The sequence below is a fragment of the Pseudophryne corroboree genome, chromosome 3, assembly GCF_028390025.1.
Source record: "Pseudophryne corroboree isolate aPseCor3 chromosome 3, aPseCor3.hap2, whole genome shotgun sequence".
Taxonomy (NCBI): Eukaryota; Metazoa; Chordata; class Amphibia; order Anura; family Myobatrachidae; genus Pseudophryne; species Pseudophryne corroboree.
The window spans coordinates 455,209,320-455,216,847 of record NC_086446.1 but is presented as its reverse complement, the minus strand read 5'-3'; the positions used below and the strand labels follow the sequence as shown (position 1 = coordinate 455,216,847).

The 7,528-nt window shown below is 46.6% G+C and overlaps 1 long non-coding RNA gene across 1 annotated transcript; it reads right to left on the bottom strand.

Annotated features, from left to right (window-relative positions):
- Nucleotides 1-4,779: 4,779 nt before the first annotated feature.
- LOC135057899 (uncharacterized) lies at nt 4,780-7,244 on the bottom strand. Its single transcript, XR_010244445.1, has 6 exons — nt 7,129-7,244; nt 6,579-6,700; nt 6,051-6,146; nt 5,619-5,775; nt 5,141-5,236; nt 4,780-4,891 (listed from the first exon to the last, which is right to left on the bottom strand). It is a non-coding gene; the product is annotated as an uncharacterized LOC135057899 (long non-coding RNA).
- Between the last annotated feature and the right edge of the window lie 284 nt (nt 7,245-7,528).

Below are 7,528 nucleotides of genomic sequence, written 5' to 3'. Positions count from 1 at the left end.
TTGACTTGACAGCCTGGTCTTTTATTTTCTTGGTCTGTCCGCCTGGGGGCATAGAGATCCCCTCTAAAGGGTCGTCAGAGTCCCGAATCTGAAAGTCACTGTCACTGTTAGAAGTAACAGTGCCTCTTGCCCTTGCTTCACGGCGTTGTCGCCAACCTTGGCGAGATCCTCCCTTCTGTGATCGCATAGAAGGGCGTTCGCCACCCATTAACCAATGGTAGACTCTGTTGGTCTCATAATCTTGTACCACTGTGTCATATTTCTTAAGCTTGAATTTAGACAATTCCTTCTGGTAGGATTCCATAGTTGACTTGATTTTGGAAAGCCAGTCGGTGCCCTTGTCAGCAGACAGAACAGGGACATTGGTCGTTTGAAACTTGTTGATTTTCTCTCTCACCAAGTGGAGTTCTTTTTCAGATTCTTTAATCACAAGTAACATGAGATCGAGTCCACACTTGTTCACAATCCCTATCCACTGCTGACAGAATTCCGGGCTGTACCGACCAATGGTTGGTGCGTTGCGACAGCGGAAGCCGCGTGGTATCATCTTCTCCTTGAAGTATTTGGTCAAGGTGACCCCGTGCATTAGATAGTCTATTTCACGTTTTTTTAACTTAATTAGATGTTGATAAACTTCTTCAGCTGATAAATCTGATTCAAAGGAAGGCCATGGTTCTTTAGATAGGATACCTTCGGCCTCTTCGTCAGTAAAGCTGCACAACAGTCCCTTGGTTCGGGGCATGCTGCGGCAACCTGTCGCAAAGCCACCACTGTCGTCCGACTGGGTTTCCATAATGAAATGTGTCAATGTTCCAAGAGGGGTAGGTAAATACAGCTGATGGTGCAGGGTTCCGTGCGGAGTCAGGTGACTCACAAAAAACAATCCAAGAAATGAACCCGCACTCGGATGCTGGTAAATCAAATAAATGAATGAAGGGTGCCCTCAGCAGATGTGAAGATGCAAAGAGGAAAAAAAGGCTGCGGCACTCCAGTTGCAGAAAAAAGATGTATTAATTTAAAAGGTCATAACAGCAGTAATAATGGCAGCGACGTTTCGGTACTCGCAGGTACTGTTTTCAAGCTACATACTGCTGAAAGGAAAAAGGCAGAATAAACAAGAATGACATGTATATACTTACTTAAATACCCCCCGCCGCTGAGAGAAGCCGGGTGACGGCAGCGTCCTGCATGGTGTCCGTCCACGACGGGCGCTTGCCGATGACGTCATGCCGCAGAGCGCCGGGGTGATCCAGGGGAGCGTGATGCGTTGCCTGGCAACTGAGATCTCTCCCCGGCCTCCCACAGCAGCTAAAGGGGACACAAGCAACAAATAGAAATCATGCATCAACATAGGATATTGAAAATAAACATGGGATTATGAAAGACACATGTGTACATTACAGTGTGGGCGCGAGCGAATAGAATTGCGCACACGCTGATCAGAGAACCAGGTTACCATGGGAACAAAAATACACAGAAGTAGTTGGATAATGTAAATATTGCTACACCATAGAAAAAACATCGCTTGCGGAGGCTAAATATTATCAAGATACCACGAGCCTCTCATAGCAAGCAAGCAAGGAAGGGAAGGCGAACTGGGGACCTAATTATATGCATTCCATATGTCTAAACTAATAAAAAAAGAACAAACGTAGCATGCCACATATACTAAATATAATAAATGTTGCTAGTGAATAGAATGCCCTTTATAGAAAAGTGTTCCAAAAGTGTTATTCTACATCTAGTCAAGTGGTTCAGAGAGCGAGCCGTGCTCTATGGCCTATTGTAGCGTCTGACGAAGCTTTACCTTGTTTCAAATCGAAAAGGCCCATGGCATGTTTTACAAGAGGACGAAATATTAAGGACATGGTTGTCCACACGGACATCACTGGTTTTGATAAACCTGCTCCGGTGCCTCACTTTATGACAAAACCACCAGGCTGCTATAAATGCCCTCGATGTACCACCTGTTCACACATGCTAACTGGTCCATCATTTCAACATCCACATACTTCAAAAAATATATTTCTGAAGCATACGTTGTCATGTCTCTCCACTTATGTGATCTACATCATCATTTGCCCATGCAAATTGTACTACGTGGGCAAAACAATTCGTACAGCACGCGAACGTATGGCACTCCACAGATCTTCCATTGGAAAGGCCATTGCCAGTGGGAGCTCGGATCAACCCGTTGCCCGACATTTTCAACAATTCGGACATCCGCTATCTTCGCTGAAACATATGCTAATAGATCACATTCCGCCATCGCTTCGTGGTGGCGATCGCAGTGGAAAGCTGTTGAAGTGTGAGATGAAGTGGATACACAGTCTCAATACAGTATCACCAGCTGGATTGAACGAACGTTATAATTGGAACACTTTTCTATAAAGGGCATTCTATTCACTAGCAACATTTATTATATTTAGTATATGTGGCATGCTACGTTTGTTCTTTTTGTATTAGTTTAGACATATGGAATGCATATAATTAGGTCCCCAGTTCGCCTTCCCTTCCTTGCTTGCTTGCTATGAGAGGCTCGTGGTATCTTGATAATATTTAGCCTCCGCAAGCGATGTTTTTCCTATGGTGTAGCAATATTTACATTATCCAACTACTTCTGTGCATTTTTGTTCCCATGGTAACCTGCCTCTCTGATCAGCGTGTGCGCAATTCTATTCGCTCGCGCCCACACTGTAATGTACACATGTGTCTTTCATAATCCCATGTTTATTTTCAATATCCTATGTTGATGCATGATTTCTATTTGTTGCTTGTGTCTCCTTTAGCTGCTGTGGGAGGCCGGGGAGAGATCTCAGTCCTCAGCGTCCGGTTGCCAGGCAACGCATCACGCTCCCCTGGATCACCCCGGCGCTCTACGGCATGACGTCATCGGCAAGCGCCCGTCGTGGACGGACACCATGCGGGACGCTGCCGTCACCCGGCTTCTCTCAGCGGCGGGGGGTATTTAAGTAAGTATATACATGTCATTCTTGTTTATTCTGCCTTTTTCCTTTCAGCAGTATGTAGCTTGAAAACGGTACCTGCGAGTACCGAAACGTCGCTGCCATTATTACTGCTGTTATGACCTTTAAAATGAATACATCTTTTTTCTGCAACTGGAGTGCCGCAGCCTTTTTTTCCTCTTTGCATCTTCACATCTGCTGAGGGCACCCTTCATTCATTTATTTGATTTACCAGCATCCGAGTGCGGGTTCATTTCTTGGATTATATATATATATATATATATATATATATATATAACTATATACACACACATAAATTTAATTTAAATAAAAAAGAATTACAAAAAATAAAAACACCACAACTGTAGGCTCTGCCCTTTCAGATAACTGTTTGTTATTCAAAATCCGCTGAGTGCCACCTATATTGCTATATATATATATATATATATATATATATATATATATATATATATATAGTCTTCCTATGACCGGCACTCCACTTTCACATCATAAATACCTGGGTGCCATACCATGCATCAAACAGAACTTCAATAGATGCAGATAGTAACAGGCGGCACTACCCGGGTTTGAGTGAATTCACAGCTACACAAGCCATTAAAGGCTTGTGTAGCTGTGAACTCATTCAAATCCGGGGAGTACAGCTTGTTACTATAGGGGGGGAATGCTGCTATACTGGGGATACTGGTTTCCAGGAGTGCACATTTATTGGGCAAAAGGCAGCGCAGTGTTCACTTACCCCTCTCCTCCCTTCCTCCTCAGTGCAGCGTGCAGGCTTAAAATAGTGATGCCCCAGTACGCACCTTCCTTTATTGTTGGGTGCGCTGGGGTTCGCTCCCGGCCGCCGGACTGCCGCCTCCATCCTCTCTACAAGCGTCTCAATGCGTGCGTGTGACGTCACGCGCACAAAGCTTCAGACGCAACCCGGAAGCGCCAGAAGCCTCTGCTGCCGGCACCTGACAGGAGACAGCGGAAGCCAGCAGGTATATCGCCAGCAAAGTGCAGCACCACAACTGGCCTCCTTAGCGCCCCCTACATCCCAGCACCCGGGGCACGTGCCCCCCTAGCCCCCACCCCAGTTGCAGCCCTGCTTACTTACTCCCCCCACCGCTTCCCTCCCCATCCCCTCTTCCCTCCTCCTCCCCATCCACCTCCACGTCCCACCAGGGCATCGTATCCCTTTTTTTGACAGGCTGTAAGCACTACCTTTTGTGCCAAAGTGCCTTTCTTCCTAACATATTTGTCTTCCTTAGAGAGTCCTTCAAATCGCGTTCCTGGGAACGTTCATCGAAGCTCATTGGCCCGCGGAATAAAGAAATGCGGAGATGTTAGATGGGCACTCAAGTAAGGTAATTGAAACGTCATTTCTACTCATTATACTGTAACTATAGCTAGCAGAGGACAAGTATTTTGCAATGGTATAACATCAGCAGTGTCTTATGGCTTTAATGTTCTGCGTAGCCCAACAGTTTCGACAGATAAAACACCTGTCAACTGCTGCAGTGCAAAATATTTATATATAGATCGATCTAGCTATCTTTTTTTTAGATATATATTTATAGTTGTACATCTCCTTCTAGGTACATATCTCTCTCTCTCTCTCTCTCTCTCTCTCTCTATATATATATATATATATATATATATATCTCCCTCTTTATCTATCCATAATGCCCACGCTACCGTCAAGAAGAGCTACAGACGGCATTGGGTGGGCGTAACCTCTACTTGGGGGTAGCGTTGGCATTCTTACAGCCAAGGTAGTTTTGTGCGCCATTTTTCTACTACCTGCCTTGGATCAGCGACGAAAGCATAGCGGGCGGTGTCTACTGATGGAGGGGAAATCCAGAAGACCTCCCTGGGGACCAGGATCTAAGCGGAATGAAGGTGCTGCCACGGGAAAGGCGTACCTGCAAAAGAAGAGACAGTAGTTTACCCGCGGTTTGTCAGCCCCCTTGAAGCCCAGACGAAGCCGGTTTGAGGCCAGCGAGAGGCAAGTTGACGAGGTCCATCCACGGTGATGCCCCCTGATGAGTTGAGGATCCTGGGGTGCCCTGTCTTACATCCCCAGCCCCACCTTCCTTCCCTCCCCCTCCTCATCTACCTCTGTGGCCCACTAGGGCCTCGTACCCCTTTTTCTGTCAGGCTTTAAGCCCTACCTTTTGTGCCAAAGTGCCTTTTTTTCTAACATATTTGTCTTCCTTAGAGAGGCCTCCGACTTGCGTTCCTGGGACCGTTCACCAAACCCTAGCGGCCTGCGGAATAAAGAAATGCGGAGATGTTAGATGGGCACTCAAGTAAGGTGATTGAAATGTCATTTTACTCATTATACTGTAACTATAGCTAGCAGAGGACAAGTGTTTTGCAATGCTATAACATCAGCAGTGTCTTATGGCTTAAAGTTCTGCGCAGCCCAACAGTTTCGTCAGATAAAACATCGGTCGACTGTTGCGATGCAAAATATTTATACATTTTTTAGATATAGATTTATATACGAACAACTCTTTCTAGGTACATATATATCTATATATCTCTCCCTCTCTATCTATCCATAATGCCCACGCTACTGCCAAGAAGCGGTACAGAGGGCATTGGGTGGGCATAACCTCTTCTTGAGGGTAGCGTTGGCATTCTTACAGCCATGGGTGGTGTGTGCGCCGTTTTTCTTCTACTTGGCTTGGATCGGCGTAGAAAGCGTAGCGGGCAGCGTCTGTCGACGGAGGGGGAATCCAGAAGACCTCCCCGTGGACGAGGATCGAAGTGGAACGAAGGTGCTGTCATGGGGAAGGAGTACCTGCAAAAGAAGAGATGTGAGTTTAGTTGTGGTTTTTCGGCTCCCTTGATGCCTAGACGAAGCCCGGTGTAAGGCCAGCGAGAGGCAAGTTGACGAGGTCCAGCCACGGTGATGCCCCCGGATCAGGTGAGGCTCCAGGGGTGCCCTGGCTTACATCCCAATCCGCCCCCCCCCCCCCCCTTCACTCCCCATCCCCCATTCCTTCCTTCTCCCTATCCCCCTCCACGGCCCACCAGGGCCTCGTACCCCTCTTTTTGACAGGCTTTAAGCCCTACCTTTTGTGCCAAAGTGCCCTTTTTTCTAACATATTAGTCTTCCATAGAGAGTCCTTCGAATCGCGTTCCTAGGACTGTTCACCAAAGCTCATCGGTCTGCGGAATAAAGAAATGCGGAAAAGTTAGATGGGCGCTCAAGTAAGGTAATTGAAACGTCATTTTACTCATTATAGTGTAATTATAGCTAGCAGAGGACAAGTATTTTGCAATGGTATAACATCCGCAGTGTCTTATGGTTTAACATTCTGCGCAGCCCAACAGTTTTGACAGATAAAACATCTGTCAACTGTTGCGGTGCTAAATATTTATCGATCGTCCTAGCTATCTATCTTTTTAGATATATATTTATATATGTACATCTTTCTATATACATGTATATCAATATATCTCGCCTTCTCTATCTATCCGTAATGCCCACGCTACCGCCAAGAAGAGGTACAGAGGGCATTTGGTGGGCGGAACCTCTTCTTGGGGGTAGCATTGGCATTTTAACAGACATGGGTTTTGCGTGCAGCGTTTTTCTACTACCTGGCTTGGATAGGCGACAAAAGCATAGCGGGCGGAGTCTGCCGATGGAGGGGGAATCCAGAACACCTCCCTGGGGATGAGGATAGCAGTGGAACGAAGGTGCTGCCACAGAGAAGGCGTACCTGCAAAAGAAGAGCAGGCGTTTACTCGCGGTTTACCGTCCCCCTTGACATCATTTCTACTCATTACACTGTAACTATTGCTAGCACAGGACAAGTATTTTGCAATGGTATAACGTCAGCGGTGTCTTATGGCTTAACATTCTGCGCAGCCCAACAGTTTTGACAGATAAAACATCTGTCGACTGTTGCGGTGCAAAATATTTATCTATCGATTGATCTAGCTATCTATCTTTAGATTTATACTTATATATGTACATCTCTTTCTAGGTACATATAAATCTATATATATCTCTCCCTCTCTTTCTAACCGTTATGCCCGCGCTACCGCCAAGAAGACGTACAGAGGGCATTGGGTTGGCGGACTCTTCTTGGGGGTAGTGTTGACATTCTTACAGCCATGGGTGGTTCGTGCACCATTTTTCTACTACCTGGCTTGGGTCGGCGTTGAAAGCGCAGCGATCAGCGTATGTCAACGGAGGGGGATTCCAGAAGATCTCTCCTGGGACGAGGATCACAGTGGAACAAAAGTGCTTCCGTGGGGAATTCGTACCTGCAAAAGAAGAGACAGGAGTTTACTCGCGGTTTACTGGCCCCCTTGACCGCAGACAAAGTCTGGTGTAAGGACAGTGATAGGCAAGTTGACGAGGTCCAGACACGGTGATGCCTGCGGGAAAGGGCTGACGCAGGTCCTCCATCTCCGGCTCAGGTGAGGCTCCAGGGGTGCCCGTTCTTACATCCCCAGCCCCCCCTTCCCTCCCCTTCCTCGGCCCACCAGTGCCTAGTACCCCTTTTTTTTTTTTTTTTTATTGTGTAATTTTTATTGGAAAT